This window comes from Hermetia illucens, chromosome 1 (genome assembly GCF_905115235.1).
Source record: "Hermetia illucens chromosome 1, iHerIll2.2.curated.20191125, whole genome shotgun sequence".
Taxonomy (NCBI): Eukaryota; Metazoa; Arthropoda; class Insecta; order Diptera; family Stratiomyidae; genus Hermetia; species Hermetia illucens.
Genome location: NC_051849.1, coordinates 171,940,531 through 171,958,120, shown reverse-complemented (window position 1 = coordinate 171,958,120; position 17,590 = coordinate 171,940,531). Strand labels below are relative to the sequence as shown.

The 17,590-nt window shown below is 42.1% G+C and overlaps 1 protein-coding gene across 12 annotated transcripts in view; it reads left to right on the top strand.

The window, feature by feature from the left end:
* LOC119647229 overlaps positions 1-17,590 on the top strand; it is a 233,758-nt gene that overhangs the window by 175,747 nt on the left and 40,421 nt on the right. For 11 of the 12 annotated variants that reach the window (XM_038048074.1, XM_038048075.1, XM_038048073.1 and 8 more), the window contains one exon: positions 12,333-12,413. The gene's annotated coding sequence lies outside the window, so the exon portion shown is untranslated. Of the gene's footprint in view, positions 1-12,332; positions 12,414-16,916; positions 17,024-17,590 lie in introns of those variants that run through there. The other variant, XM_038048077.1, reaches the window with a different exon arrangement.

The following is a 17,590-nucleotide window of genomic DNA, read 5'->3' as shown; positions in this document are numbered from 1 at the left end:
GAGGTAGGCTGATCTGGATTCAGTTGCGAGGTTTTCATTCATAGTTATTTTGGCCAGCGTTTTGGTCGTTTACTTCGACGCGCACAGCAATCTTGCCAAGTGAATTCCGGTTAGCGCGAAATTCGTGACCATACCATTGAAAACGCTTCTCTTTTTACCATCGGTGCAACCCCGTGTCGATCGCGAAAATCCTTATTTGTGTGTGATCAAGGCGTGTCACGCCACATGTCCAACGCAACATCCGATCTCTATTACCGCGAAACGCTCTTCATTACCTTTTATAGTCGGCCAACACTCAGAACCATATAGAGCGACGGAGCGGACGACATTACAGTAACTTTTCGACTTGAGACGTGAGTTGTTGAACGTTACTTAATCCAGATTGCGCTAATACGTGCAGCAATATCGTAAGCAGTTCACCAATGGCTGATAGCATTGATCCCAGATATTTAAATCTCTCAGTTCTGAGCAGATCACTACCACTAACAGCGATAGTACCTGTTTTATGGGAATCGGTTATCAAAAATTCTGTTTTATTCAGATTCAATCCGAGATCGTACTACATTAGGTGATCATTCCACTTTGTACAAATTGCTCGAGATCATCTTCTGTATAAATCTGTGTATGGAGCGGAGTGGTGGAAGGGTGCTTTCTTGATCAACATGGATAGCGATATGAAGCGGTTCTGATATACCGGTGGCACTTCAAGCTTTACTTTTCGGATCGAGGTAGAACAGTTTAACTCAACATACGAGTTGTTATGGCATTAGGTTTTCCCATAGAGTAAACCAGATGAGTTCGTGTGGCCAAACGTTTTTGCTAGATCCAGAAATGCAATGTAAAAAAGGCGACGTTTCTGATGGTGTTTCTCCATGAGTAACCGCGCAGCGTGTATTGCGTCAGTAGTTCTTGACAAACTCGGTTTGATCTGTGGTTATGTGAACGATTCCCGCCATATATCCATCGCGACTTTTCGATCGGTAAACAAAGTACCATTCTTGTCGTTAACGCAACAGAAGTGTTCGATATTCTGATATCGAGATCTTTCTTGTCATTTCGAGTGTCCCATTTATCGTAAGGATCGGGTCGGGTAACAGCGACGCTTTCTTTCTCTTTGCTCACGAAATCGCCACCATTTTATCGATGGTTTGATTCGCAAGCCTCGTTGCGCAATACTTTATGTCGCCTCGCTAGTAACTGGGATGTTGAGGACATCATTGTACATGATGTTCCATAAAGGTGGTCTCAGACCAGAGCCCTGTGGAACACCCGTGCAGACAATGTATTCTCTAGGTCCATTTTCTGTGTCGTATCAGAGTCTTCTATCTGTTAAAGTTGTCGACAAGCGCAGCTAGGTAACTAGAAACACCAATCGCCGCCAATAACTTCCTTATAAGGTTTCAACTGGCCGAGTTGAACACATTTTGCACATTAAGGGTAATCACTGCGCAATATTTGATAGTGCCACCTCATCCGTGCATTGCATTGTGAGCTAAACCAGTGATCAATTTGTTGGCATCGACGGTGGATTTGGCCGCAAAGAAGTCGAATTGCCGGTCTGATAAGCCTCCCAGTAGGAGATCGGGACCTGTAATTTGCGCAGTTGCCTAACCTTTGAATATTCCCATTCCAACCCTGTCGATAGTTCCCATGGGTATATGTACGTCTTTGGGCAGAGTTGTCTGAAGCAGTCTTTCTTGCTTTACTGCATAGCTAGTTTCAGGTTTTTTCAAGCTTTTTTGCCAACACGGAAATTGTCAATCCTACCCATATATCTCTGGGCTGCTCGTCTGGCCCGATGACACGTCAACCATTGATCAGATAATTCACTATTCAACCAGCAAGGTTAAAGCATTACGCTTTGGCATCGATCAGTCGCATCTCGTCTCGATACACTTCGTGATATGGAGGGCTCTCACCGCCTGGTATATTATCCTGGTCCAACCATAAATCTATGAGTGTTTGCTCGTCAATTGCTTTTCACATGTCTGTCTGTCTGTCCCACGAATTTTTCAGAGCTAAGATTATACAAATTGACACCAAATTTGGGGAGGTGGGAACTGTGAACGCACAATCATACAGTGAGTAATATCGTTCTACGTGGAATTTAGGTGGTGAGTCTCCATACAAGCAAAAAAAGGGGCGTACAATTTTTTTTTCACAAAATAGTCATGTGGGGTATCAAATGAAAGGTCTCAATTAGTACTTTCCAATGCTCAGTTTTGACTGATCCATTTTCAGAACCTACCCAGCCCAAAAATCTTAAAAATCGTGAAGCTGATACTATACGATGCTTAGGTCCGGTAATACGTTTTCAAATAAAGTTAATAATAATATATTACTATACTTTTAGTAATTGACTACAAAAACCCCTTTAAGTTCATATTATCAGGTAATCTGTAATATAGGGTATAATATAAAACATGATTATACCAAGTTTGATGGAAATCGCACTATTACTAAGAAAGTTATAATAGGTCAAAGTTGTCTCTCTATGTTGTAGCCCACATTGATGCAAAATTTCGTGGTAATACGATGAACTTAAGGGGGTTCTGCAGACAATTACTAAAAATTAGAGTAATATACTATTATTATATTATATTATATATTTTTCAAATTTTTCAGTGGAGCGCTTTCTGAGAATGGCCTCGTTAAACAAATGATCACTTTCGAATCCCCGAACTCCCCGCCTTTCCAACAAATGTCAAAACTAAGACCAGGTTCGGAAAGTACTAACCGAGACCTTTCATTTGATATACCCCATATTTGGTGAAAAAAATGTACACCTCCCTTTTGCATGCATAGGAACCCGCCTTAAATTCGACGTACCAGCATGTAGCTTACTGTATGCGTAAGCATTCACAATTCCTACCTTTCCACTAAAGTTGGTGTCAATCGCTATAACCGTCTCCGAGAAAAATGCGTGTGACGGACAGACAGACAGACAGACGGACAGATAGACGGATAGACGGACAGTACACCAGTTTTACACAAAACCTTAAAAAGGGCTAGGGAGAAGTAGATTCTTCATGAATGGAATGCACCGCCCTGATTTTTTTCGGATTTTTGGGTTTGGTTGTTTCCGAAATTGAGTCGTGTCACACTTTAAGTATGCACATTTTGACTCTTTACTCCCGTGCTTTGCAATTCACATCAAAATTAATATCAGATTCGGAAGGTACTAATCGAGGCCTTTGATTCAATGCCCCACATTAGTATATTGTATGGAAAAAATTGTACATCCCCCTTTTACATGTATGGGGAGCCCCCCTTTACTTGTATGGGGAGCCCCTCTTTAAACTGCACACAAATTTATGTCACTCACTCTATGCGTGGGATTTCATAGTTCCCATATGTCCACGAAATTTCGTTCGGATCGGTTTAGCCGTTTTGGAGAAAAGTGCATGTGATAGACAGACAGACAGTTTTACACAAAACCTTAAAAAATGAACGAAAAAACTGACTGAAGGTTTCGTCCAAGGCAGAGGCAACTCATCAGACACTGTCTCACCACCAGGGCAGAGGTGAGGCAGCGTCTGATGAGTCCAGGGCAGAGGCAACTCATCTGACGCTGCCTCACCTTTGCCCTGGGGGTGAGGCAGCGTCCGATAAGTGGCCTTAAAAACGATTTTCGGCCACAATGCAAAATTCTTCTATCTCCAACTAATTCAGTAATTTCAATCATATTTTGATATTTTTCATTAATACACTCTTATCACAAATCCGGCTTCAATTCCATTCGCCAACTTTCAGTACGACCGCCTTTTTCTCAAGAAATCTTTCAAGTTCAAACTGCATATTTACCTGCACATTCTCCCGTCAACATAGTTTTCCACAATTTTATGTGCGCGTAATTACTTGATATTCTCTGCAACTAAAATTTTCAATGTCAATCTACAATGTCAACTCATAAATCCATTCTTAATATTCTTGCAATTAACCAATAACAAAATATCGAATATAATAAATTCTGCCAGCTTTATTCGCACGTTCTTTAAGTATAAAATTTATGCAAATGACAGCGAATGCATCACAAATGCAAAAAGAAATGAGAAAAACAACAAACCATAATAACAACAAAAACAATGTGCACTAATGCTTGTGACATTGCTCATAGTAACAAAAAGAGTAATGCAACAAATACGCGAGCAATTCGTGACCATTTTGAGAAGAGTCGAAGCTGACATTGACTTCATTTTCTTACTGCGTTTTTTCAATGAGCCTTAATGTGTTTGGTGCCATGCAATGAGCGGGATGCACTTTGTGCAGGGTTGAGTCAACATCTGGGGTTCTGATAAGAACAAACGCAAGATCGCTGTTACTTTGGGAGTTTCTCTGGAGTCCACTAAGAAAGTCCGAGGTGCTGAAGACGATGTTTAGAGTCCTGGTAGTTTCGCAGGATCCACTGCATGGAACCTAATGGTAGTAATCCAGCGTCACCAATTACCTGTATCGAACGAAAATATAACTATCTGCTCCTACCAGTTAATTGCGCGCTGCAAATGTGTCGCACCACAACCGCAGCACTGCAGCTTGCACTTGCACTTTAGGCGTGAATGCAGGTTACATGAACGCGAGACCCAATTACCATGACCGATTGAAAATTTTTGCATTCAACTTGGCTTGATGCAAAACTGCATCGGCTTAAGGCCAAAGCCAACCACTGTAAGCCAGTCATACTGAAACGACTGCGGTATAGCGAGCGGTACGGTGTGCATAGCAGAACAACTGAACGATCAAAGCCAAAGCCAAGCCTAAATGCACTTCATCAATTATTGCAGAAATCAGAAAATCTTGAAAACGCATATGTAGACCTCCACCTCTACCTTACACAGGTTGATGTTTTTCGCATTGTATTTTATTGGCAGCGACACTGTGTCATGTGTGAGAATCTTTATGAGCATCCATAAATCTTGCGTTTATAGCGAGTAGATCATTTGATTGGAAATAACTTCGAACGTAATGTTTGCGATTAAATGATTTAATACTTGGAGGGAAAAGCAATTCCTTACCTTGAATTATCCTTGGCGATTGCTTGCCCTCTGTTTACGGAATCTCTCTGTCCCTCTCACAACTATATAGTAAGCGGACAAAATATTTTCATATTTGCCTTTGACCGATTTTCCCAAATTGGGATAATGATATCAGTTTATCTGATTATTGGAGTGGTATACATATCCTTACCCCTAATAACTGTGCCTCTACCTGAGAAGTAGTTCAACTATCTCCTTATTCATGAACACTATTTTCCTTAAGGACTAAGCTGAACACTTTCCCGTTTGTAAGAAATCCAAATACGAAAATTAACTTCATAAACTAACCTGTGAAGTTCAGTACTCGCCATTCCCGTTGACGTTATCCTCATCATCCTCAAGAAGCATTACGAAGTGGACGTCGCCGTAGTGGTTGTCCTCGCGTCCTTGTAATCCTCATCATGATCTGTATGTACTCGTACAACATGTTGTGACTACGGAGCGCAACTAGCGCAAGGACTTCGTTGGCATGATGCGAAGAACAAAACGCTTTCACTACTACGAGGACAAATGCATGTTTGCCGTAATCCATACCATCCATGCTATGTAACAGTTAGCCCAGCAACTCCCAGAAGAACCGTGTCGACTGATGGAATGGTGGTGATCTAAGTTGGGACGTTCACTCACGGGGCCAACCGGTGTGCTATAGCTATCTCCGTATCCTGGTCTGTCTTAGTCTGTCCATCCATCCTGTGCCTATAATGTTCGAGGACACTATCGGCTACAACAACTTTATCACTTCATCCAAATTGGTCCGCATAGAATGAGGATATGAGGAGCCTCTACACGTAATAGAAGAGCGTTGTGTATCTCACCAAAAAATACATGCCTCTGATGGATGCATATTGAAAGAATATTTGACAGATTTCGGCCATTTCTGAGACTGTGCATCCAAGCCTGTGAAACTTAACACTTTTCTTTTTTCCACTAAAATTTCAGTGTTACTTCTTTATTATTTAATTTTTTGTTCTTTATCCCGACTCAGCGAAAATCCTCACGTGCATCCACTCCTAAGGAAAGCAGGATGAATATACATACATGCCTTATTGGGTGTTGTCCTCATATTCTCCTTTGCGGCCCACAATTAAAAGGAAGGTCATGCAGAGCACGAGTTGGCACACTGTTGAAATGTTGAAGCCGGCTGAAGGGGGTTTTTACCAGTATATGTATGTCTGTGGTGTGGTGGGAAATCGTTCCAGTGGCGACAATAGTAGCGGCATCAACATAGCGCCAACAACAATTCCTCGAAACGAACTAGCAACGTGTTATTATGTGTTCTATTTCTGATATCTTCCGCCACAGTCATGGAACGTGGAACAAAACGTTTTAAAGCATGAGAATCAGTAGTAAAACCGGACAAATTACGCAGATTAACCGAGATGGACGCAGATCAGACTAATAGCAATTGATATTGCGTTCTGGTTGATTCCTCGTTGCGATCTAAATTTAATTATATATTACAGACGGGAAGTATAACCTTCAACCAAGGGAGCTATAAAAACTGTACGGAAGTTGGTCACAAAGGTTATGAAATTGTTGTGTTCAGTGGGACTAGCCACCTATAAAGTATCTATGGACAAAAATATGAACCAGGAGCTATATATTATTTTATTAACACATGAAAAAAAAACTCCCCGGATGATTGCACAACTACGCACTCAATATGCAATTGGAAAGGGGACGAAAATCATTAATTATTCGATGATTTTTCAATAACGTTTGAGTCATTTCAACCGCTTTAAAAAAATGCCTAAAGCTTTCATTTCCATCGATTTTTTAAAGGGAAAGTGTCATTTTTGGGTTTTAAAACAGTCCAAAGCAAATGGTCAGCAGTAACCATATATGAGTAAACTAACTTCACTGATTCGGTACTATTAGTGATGGTATAGAAATTTATCTGAAAGTATATTGAAGATCATCTGTATATTCCTCAAGGTAAATCCTCTATATGAGGTGAGAATCCTGGAAATTATCAGCTCGAGGTCATAGGAGCGAACTAGCAAGCAGATTCGATTCGTTCCTGTTTCCAGTACCGGTCCCTTTACTTCCGAGGTTACCCTCATCAACTGACAGAACTATGTGTCAAGAATATAAAATGAAAGATAATTAGATTGAGGATGAAAAGCGCATCGAAAGAGCTCTACCGGATATTGGAAAGGTGGCGAAAAGTAAAACTGCAATTTGACGCAAAAGAAGAAAAGAAAGAAAAACCTTCGGTAACTTCGTTAATAATAGTAGGACTACCACCAAACTGGATCAAAGATGGCCTATGGAGTTGGCGCGGGTGTTTTCTCGAATACACACGGTGTATCCAACCAAGTCGCATGGTCTCCCAGGTTTCGCCAGTGTATTCCAGGCGGAAGTACTGGCGATATTGGAAGTCTGTCGATGGCTGGTGCGTGATTCGAGCCCCAAGCGTAACATAGCCATTGTGACCGATAGCCAAGCGGCCATCAAGGCCTTGTACTCAATCACGACATTTTCCCGGCTGGTGGGGCAGTGCAAAGACGCGCTCAACCATCTGGGCGGCACGCTCAAGGTCACCCTCCTCTGGGTTCCCGGACATAGGAACATAGAGGGAAATGAGCGGGCTGCTCTTGGCAGTCCCTCGGCGAATACAGTCGGTGTTCTACTGGCGACTGTTGGGGGCGGAGTCTACTCGCACTACTTAGTAGCCGCGGGCCTGAGATGGCGAAGGCTTACAAGCCAAGTCAAGGAGAATTTGGCCGCTTATAACATAACCCGATCACGAGAGCTACTGTGCCAGACGCGTGCGAATGCGTTCAAGATTACGGCGGTCTGCACGGGGCACTGGCCCATAGGGGACCATGCCGCTAGGCTCGGCATACCCTACAACTCGCATTGCCGAAGCTGCGGAGAAGGAAGGGAAACCCTGATGCACTTTCTCTGCGATTGCCCAGCTCTGGCTAGAGTCAGGCTGCGGACACTGGGTAAACCATTCTTTGGGGACCTCAGACAGATTTCTAGCTGCAGGGTCGAAGAGCTGCTTTCCTTCGTGAATGCTTCTGGCTGGCTCTGAAGATCCGAGCCGGCTGGACTCTGCCTTCCTGCTCCCATAACAACAGTCACGGTCTTAGGAGTTTGTGGCATCAGAACGGCGCACCAAAGCGCTAATTGGGCACCTCGGAGCGGCCACTGATACCTACCTACCTACCCTACCACCAAACTTTTCAGTAACCTATTCCATATTAAAGCCTATATTAATACAAAGGGGAGCTCGCAGTAAATTTTAAAAATATATCAATTTATTATTATTAATTTTATTTTAGTAAATATTGGTATGAAAAGTATTTCGGAGCCTACATGTCACATAGGGGCATCGTTATGATTTTTTTGGTGAGTAGTTTCTGAGAATGGCTCCTCAATTTAAGTGCCTCTTTATGACCCCCTTACTCTTGCAATCGGCTTAAAAACTAAGACTTGATATGGAAAGTACTAATTGAGATGTTTGATAACCCACATGACTACATTCGATGAAAACAAATTGTACACCTCTCTTTTGCATATATCTGGAGCCCTTTAAGTTCATGATAGAACAATGTAACTCACTGCATGAATGGGCGTTAGGGCTGCATTCTTAGACGTACGTGATGGATTGAAAATATTTAAAGGAGGGAAATCAGTAGAAATTGCGGTGGTGCAATTAACGCCAAGAGCACACTTAGGAGAAGCTCGAGCATTCTTTTAAATGCAGCAAGGCAAATTAAAATTGGTAGAAAAGGAACTTCGGAGCTCCGTAAAAGATTGAGAGAGTCTAATAGAGCAGCGGATTCTCCTCAATGAATCGGAAAACAAAAAATAGAAAAAACGCCTCTAGGTAAATCAAAAAAATTGCCCATCGGAAGACTCCCAGTTCTCATGGCAAAAGACGGCAAAAACATTGAAGGTTCCACAGGAGGAAGCTGTAGGGGAGAAGCCGACCTTATGTGCTTATCGTAACGAAAAAAAAGTAATCTTGCCTACGCCGACATTCCGCGCAGGTCAAGACCGACACCTCCTTCACGTGAAAGTGTGTACCGTATAAGGAAGGAAGGAACACACTGCTTGAATTTGAACCAGGTGAAAAGTCAGGAGACCTGTAGAAGAAAATTTAGTCGTCACAGAGGGAAACGGCAGAAGTCAAACTGAGTAGAAATCAAGTAGTCACTGAATGTAAGGATATAGACGAGATTACTACCGTGGAGGAAATTTGCCAAGCTTTAGGGTTCCAGCTGTATATACAGTAAATTCAGGAGAGTGATATTCTACGGCTTTCGAGGGAAGAATCCTCCGAAGAATTTTTGCAGCAGCACATGTCCCGTGTTTAAAAAAGCGATCAACACTATGTGCAAATGACATTCTTACAACTAAATTAGCAGCTTAGGAAATACTCTCTCAGACAATAATTGAAAGAAAAATCGACGTCGCCATTTTCTGCGAACAATACAAAAACCAACACATTGGAATTTGGGGTGCGGATAAGAAAGGAAAAACGGCGATTTGCTAATGGGGAAGTCGTGCCATAAAAGGAACAATGAAGATACTCGAGAGTTGCTTCACGCGAGCGAAAGTAGGTGGTATATCCATCTACAGCTACCATACGGCACCAAGTCTTACGAGAGAGGAGTTTCAATTTTTGGAGGATAGGTTAGCGAGGGATGCAAGCAAGCATAACCCTAAAATCATAGCTGGCGACTTTAACGCGTGGGCTGAAGAAGGGGGCAGCCGAGAAAAGAACGCCACAGGGCGTGTATTACTTGAAGTTCTTTCTGATCTGAATCTTGTTCTAGGAAGTACTAGATGCATCAAACTTTCCGAAGAAGGGAACTGGAGTCGGTGATAGATGCCATTTTTTGTTAGTGACACTTTAGCTAAGGATCTCTAGTGGCACGTTAACGAAAGTTACACTTACAGTAATCATTAGGCCATAATTTACAATAATGAATTGGTTCCGGAAGACAGGTTTGACGAGGAAACTTTCGAAGCAGCATCAAGGCCAGAAGACGCAGTCAACGAAACAGAAACCGATCTGGATGCGAGCAGCTTCATGAACAATACGAAGAGTCGCGGAAAAAATTGCATGTGGCTATACTAAGAAGTAAAAGCGACCACTCCGAGCGACTGTGTAAGGAAGCTCCTGGGGATGATTTGGCAACTTCATAATCGATAGGTTTCTGTACTGCGAATCAGGAGACGGAACGGAATATCAAACGACATCTGAAGTCCTACAAGGATCCGTCCTATACCCAACGTATGCAACCCCAATATGGGCAGATGCACTGGAAAATACAACAAATAAGATTGGAACAATATCTAATGAAGCAGCCTGCGAAGTCGAAAGGGTGATGGCAGCCATCCAGAAGTAGCTTAGGCAGGAAGAAGCCAGTAGGAAGAATGAACGAGAGAAAAACACGAATGATCTTTGGGGTCTTTGACCTTAAATTTGATCTGGTTTCTATTGGTGACATGTCCTGCCACAAGCCGACCAAGAAAATGCATCTAATGTCGTCAAAATCAAAATGATCGTGTTGAGTAGATAGCCTCGAAGAAATGATAGGGTGTTCACCTCCTTCGACGCGGCAGGACGGGCTTCGGTCCTGTCAACAGATGGGCTATTGACGTATGGACGGGGTCGGAACGTAAGTAAATTATCCGAGCAAAATAAATACGTTTCTCCACGCTAAATATTGGCACCTTCACTGGCAAGCTTAACAAGTCACAGTAAAAATGGCTATAAACTTCTCTATTTTGGTAGCCCACACACTCAATACGGTGTTAGCATTGCCATCTCTGAAGGTTTTCGTGATTCTTTTAAATAAGTCGAGTGATTTGATGAGCAGCTGATGAAGCTCATCATTATATCAGCTGATCGCACGATTCACGTTTTCGCCGTGTCACAGACAGGTCGACTTGATGTCGAGAAAGATGCCTTCTGGCATCTTCTCGATGCAAAGACCTGTGACGATGTCATTGGGAGTGATCTTAATGGTCATGTGCGTGAAAAAGTAGAGCACAATAGCGGACACCCATGACTTTGTACTTATGAAGACATGATTAATCGAACAGTTTTCTCAGCTTCCTACATTTTATAGTGGGAACAGTAAAATGAAAATCGACTACAGTCTCCTAAAATGCTGACATTTTACCACCATCACTGACAGCAGAGCCATTGATTGCCGTCTTGCGAATCAAACCACCGATAAAACAGCGCGAGGAATATACTGGCCTGCCGCGTATTAAATGATTGCGATTCCGTGAGAGGAGAGAAGAAATGGTCTCACTTACGCGATTACGATGCATTATGAGTGTGGAAGAGTCGTAGAACCAACTTAAAAAAAACACGGTCTACAAAGTGGTCTATACAACTCTCGTGGTCACCAAGCCAGGTAAGCGGTTCATTAACCGTGATACTGGACTTTGGAATAGCGACGTCGAAATAAGGGTCCGTGAAGAGAAACGCCTTCACCATCAGTTTGGCAACAATAAAACACTGGTCAATTGGCAAATTAATAAGAAGGCTAATCAGAACGCAAAGAAAATGATCGCTGTTACCCGATCAGTCCATTACAAAGATCTTTACAATAAACTGGACACTCGGGAGGGCGAGAGGGATCTGTATCGACTCGTCAAAAGCCGACACCAATGTACACAGGATGTTGAACACTTTCTGTTGCGTTAATAACAAGAATGATACTTTCTTTAGTGACCGATGAGCCGCGAAGGATGGATGGCCAGAATATTTCGAATAGATTTCAATAGAAGAATTTGTTCGTCCTTCACTTCCCCAAGAATTGCGGACATTTGGAGCAATTCCACCTGTCAGCGCAACTGAAGTCGAGGAAGCAATAAAACGAGTAAAATCGGGGAAAATAGCAGGACCTGACGACGTCGCATCTGAGCTCTGGAAAGCGAAGAGCTGGGATCCAACACGGTGGCTTAAAGAGTTCTGCAATCAGGTTATAGAGGAAGGTAGAACACCATGACTGGCAAGAAAGCACCACAATTTCAATATGGAAAAAAAGGTATTCCACCAGAATGTTGAAACTACCTTCCGATCCGGTTGCTGTCCTATACCATGACGACTTTTGAACACATTCTTGACAACCGTATTTGCCCAATCGTTCAAATAACCCCAAATCAAGCCGGGTTTGTCAACTGCTTTATGTAGATACTGTTTTCCTAGCATCTAATACCAAAAATAATTTCGAGCAACTTGTCCAAAAATGGAATGATCGTCTTATAAATCTTAACTTGAATACCTGGGATTACTTTTAAATTCTCAATTTCTTCTCATTTCAGGTGCCTGTGTGTGTAATGGATGGACTGTGATCCCTTGGTCTAAATTTAAAGTAACATCGGTTTGATAATTTGGTTAAACAGGTAATACTCAACATATTGTAGAAAATATTATTCTTATGAAATTTTTCTTCCTTTTGACTGAAGTTAAAGTTTCCTATCGAAATATTTTTCTGAGCTGGCATTATTCGTGAAACGTATGCCACACCAATAGTTGCTCAAAATATCATTACATTTAGTTTGTAATGTGTATACTTACCGATGTTGGTTGCCCCGCGGTCCGGTTGGGTGCAAAGAAGGATCGTATATAGCAAAAAACCTCACGGTATCTCCTCCCGCCCAGATGGACCAAATGGTAACCAACCTAAGGGTTTCACGCCTGACTGGTATTTCTCTTGATGTTTGTCAGGGTATCGATAACTTTGTGTTCCAATTCTTCATCATTGTTCTCAGTAAAATTATCACATTTGGGAAATGAAAACCTTGTAAATGGTGGGAAGACAAGTAATTGGTTGACAGTTTCACGGGCAAGAGGCACCCTGTTCCTTGGAGATATCATTTTCTTTTATATCAGATGTCGTCATTTTATGGAAAATTCGGATAAACGGATAAGGTAGCGGCTCCGTTGCTTCTAAATTCAAAAGACTTCTCTAGATCGATATTTTTATAAAAATCAAGTAGATGTTTTATGTCCTTCGCTGAAAGCGATATCTACGGATGCGGTCGCGTATTTCAGCGATTGTCATATTGCTGAAGAGATGGCAGCTTCCAATGCCATCCTCAAATATGTATGCAGCCATGGTGATATATTTTGAAGTTGTGTGACATGACCAATTTCCGTTCTCAACTTTTCGACCGTTTGAATAAGTCGAAACACTCAAAATGATAAAGTCCTTTTGTGCATATTTCTACCATTCATGGGTTAATAGCAGCGGTAGCCGCAACGTAAATTAGGTTATCAATCTTGCTAGCCAAACATTTACCATTTACCTCTTTATAGTTGGGTTGTATTCACAGTTGCTAAGCTTGTCCTCCCTACTAGGCCCAGGTGGAGTATTCAAGTGTAATTTCAAGGAAAATGACTATACTCTACAGGATTTCGTTTTAAACCTGTGGCACGGTAATCGGTGCAGATGATGAAATCATTAAGCTGATTCATTCAAAGTATGCGGCACCTAGGTCTTCCATTCCTGGGGACTAACAACATTACAGACGAAGAGCCACTCTGGTCTTGTTGAGCAACACTGAGCCATATTGGGTACTACATAGTCCCAATAAAACTATTTGGGGATAGCATTAATTTTTTTCCAGTCAGGCATACAACCGTACTTATTTACAAGGTTAACTTCCGATATTCGGAAGTCAACTGATGGGACGTGCTATTATCGGTCACCCATCACACGTGACTGCTACGTGTGCAACTCATGTCGGGTTTAATTTGGTACGCCAGGCATTTCAGCTTACAAAAACTGATTCGCTCGAAATGTCTCACCATAGGGTCAAAGCTCTTACTGTACAAGACCAGTTGCCAGTTCTCATGTATTCCTCGGAGACTGTAAGAAAAATTGCAAACTCTTGGCCGCGTTCGCGAGAAGAATCCTCTGAAGAATCTTTAGCCGGTCTCTCAGTCCGTATGGAGGAGGATGATCCAGCCCGAAAAGTCAAGGGCAATATCTTTGGTAGGACGTGTATGGCTTGAATGGACCATGACATCGTCCTTCAAATGCTTCTGCTGCATCAATGCCATCTGTTTGCGCTCTCATTGAGTCATGGACCTTGTCCAAATAGCTCTGGAGTTGGAAAACAACGCAAGTACAATCGGACTAAAGATAAATACAAGAGGCTCACATACTCTTCCTAACTGCATTGACCTTGGCAGCGTTGTTCCTGCTTGATGGTACTCAATGTTAGCGTTCGGTGCTTTTTCCTGTTTTATCCAGGAATTTGGAAATGCAGATACCTCAACACCAACATCAAATTAAGGTTTCTTGCCGCCTATGTTCTGTCGGTGCTACTATCTGGAAGCAGCGCGATTGAGCACCCCTGATACTCAAATGCTCCGAATCTTCGTTAGCATTGTCTGCATCATAACTTTGACGTACTTAAGTCCAACATAAATTCGAAAGAAGAACTATGTCTGCGTACAGACCTGATTCCGGTGTACATGTAGATCTGGCGGAAGCGGCAGTGGATGGGTGACACTTTAAGAAAAGAAGAATGTGCGGTTGCGTATTGTGCTGCAATCCACTATCCCGGCCAGAGTTCACAGACCAGTTGGTTCTCCCCAGCTTTCTTTTGCCGTTTGTGAAGTCGCTTTTCCACTCGACGGAGTTCGTGATAAGTCTCTGTTCATGCCCGCGTTTTTTGAGAATGCAACATTACTCGGTATGCAGCATTCTTCCGTTCCGTTGCTAGCTTACATTCATCGCCGAACAAGCTGTTCCGACTTTTCTTATGATTGGGACCAATTATGTTCGTTGCCACATCAATGATAGCGCCCTTCAGGTGGTTATGAAGATCATTTGTTGATGCTTCATCTCCAGGATATCTGTTGACTGCGGTTATTGCGATATCCATTTCTCCCTTATAGGTATTACGGAGGGGTGTGTTGTGAATGGCTTCAGTTATCACTCCTACCTGATTATCAGAGTCGATTGTAGGTGGTGTTGTAATTCGAGCTAGGAGCACTATGCCAACGAGATAGTGATCCGAGTCTATATTAGCTCCGCTATATGTTTTGCCATTCATCATGGCTGGAAGGTGATGGTGTTTGATCAACACATGGTTAAATTGGTTGAAATCTCCAAGTATGACTGTTGAAATCTCCAAGTATAATTTTGATATCATACTTGGGACAGGCTTCGAGGGTCCACACAACTGCCTCATAGAAGGTGTCCTACTCCGACTTTGAACGTTTATGGAGCTTATATTTCTAAGTATACCTCGCAAACGCAGAGTGCATAGCCTTTCGCTTATATTTTCAAAGTCTATAACAGCAGGTTTCATTTTTTGGCTGACTAAAAAAGCTGCTCCATGGTTTACTGGATGGCCGCTATAATATAGGGTGCAGTGGCTTTTCTCCAGGAAATCGGTCCCTGTTCAATGCATCTCTTGCAGCTCTGTTACATCAACCTTATATTAGAACAGGGTATTGGCTAGCTGCTGAGCAGCATTCGGTCTGTACAGGGAGCACACGTTCCATGAGAAAATGCGTTATTCTGTTGCCGTTGCCGGGTTCGTCGTTTTAAAAGCCATCCTGTCCAAGGCTCCTTTTGTGGCTTCGTAGCATCGGTTTTCTGTGTAGGGTTATCAGCCCTATCAAACCCCCAACTTGGAGGACCAGTTAATAAAATTTGTCCCGTTTTCAGGCACGGGAGACTCGCCTTCATCCTCCTCCGTCTGCAGTTGTTCATTAAGAAAGAACTCCCTGTAGTCACCGCGTGGAGGTGGAGATAGAGTTTGCTAGTAGAGCTGTTGGTGTTGATACAGAAGGCGTTTCTCAGGTTTTATACTCCATCGTGGGTACAAATCCTCGTTTCGCGCTGGGACGTATACTATCTTTTGACCGCCAACCGAGATCAGAGAATGTTGATAATTCTAAAAAGATTTTAAAGAAATTTTTAAGCTGAAGGTTCAAAAGAAAATTACAAAAAGAAATATCAACGAGAGCTATCTCTGATTCGCTCATAATGCGCAAAAATTATTTAACCTTTGTAAAAGATCTAACGTAAGTTTCAAACTCAAGTTTCGTAATATAAGTTAACTATTGTGAAATCGTATAGACAATAGCCAATTAATTACAGGTCACACCTACTTCAATAAAATTTAAAGAATGACTGAAATAGGCACTCGTATCTATCTAAGTGGGGAGGCAGCTGATAAACAAAGACAAACCTCAACGAGATAAATGAGGATTTAAATTTTAAATCTTTATCAACTATTGATTTTTACTCTTGTCGAATTTCCCGTGGTTATCTGTATAATTCCTTGGTAGCTAACACTATATTGATGGACACTGTCAATGATTAATTTAATTCCCCATTTCAGGTTCCTAATTACTCGTTTAGGCAATGTGATAACATCCACCACCAATGCGTCCTCTCCCTTAACTACCGTGTTGAACATGACAACATTTAGGACAAGGTCCTCCGCAAAATATGTTGATAGTACTTCCACAATGAAAGGGATGAACTTCATTCGCCCCTCTTCTGAAAAACAAAGGACGAAATTAAGCTGCTCATTAAAACACCAGCCAGCTCTCCGCTCTTGGTTCGAGGCTCACCTACTTTGCACCATTTATAGGAAAGAGGACATTCTTTGGCGCCACAAGAGTTCTTTTCTTGGTTAGTTACCGTTAATTTGCTATTTGCACTACAAATGCCTGTGCTTTTGAGCCCATTTCCATGCTTTTCAATAGACAGCATGATTTTGGTGTGTTGCCGAAGACATAACGAGCTCGAAGAGCCGAAGAATCGGAGCCACGAGAGTGGCAAGTGAGGAAAAGCAGAAGCTAACCATCGTACTTGAAGTACGTTCTCATGATTTAGGGGTTGAATAGTTCCGTGGTAGACAGCAAGCTGAAAGCCCATGGCTGGTAGTTTCGTGGTAGCTTTCAGCCGGCTCTGTACAAGCCTTCTTGTGTCGGTGGTGGCGATCACGGTGGTGAAGGTGGTTGTGCTGCTGTAAAAGAAGTGGTGAGTGAAAAGGTAGATGGTAGATACTTGTAGGAGGCAGCTTGTGGGTGGTAAATATAACCAGGGTAGTTGTTGAGAGGCAGCATGTTCTCGGGTTAGTGGCTTAGTTCGATGGAGGCAATGTGGATGGCCTTGCAATGGTTGGCTGCTTAATATGGTTTGTATGTGGCGTTACTTGCTAGCCTCATTTTATCCCAGTGAGAAATATGTTGACGACATGTAAGCAGGACGTTTATACTGTATTTGATTTTACAGGAGAATTTTTGTTCACATCCTCAGATAAATAGTTCTTGCTAGAAATCGAACAAATATTCAGCATTTCTGATAACTTAGAATTAGTTGTTAAGTGTTCATTGAGAAATACTTACCAATATTCCATGAGAAAATCTTGTGTATATAGCTTTTACAAAGAGGAATTTCGATTCAATGGTATGCGTTTTGCAATAAAAAAATATATCCTGAAAGATTTAGAAACTAAAAGTTTTGAGTCTATGAATGTTTGACATCATCCTGTGTGTCCACTTCTTTTTTAAACATTATCCTATACTTCCTGACTTACCCTGATTG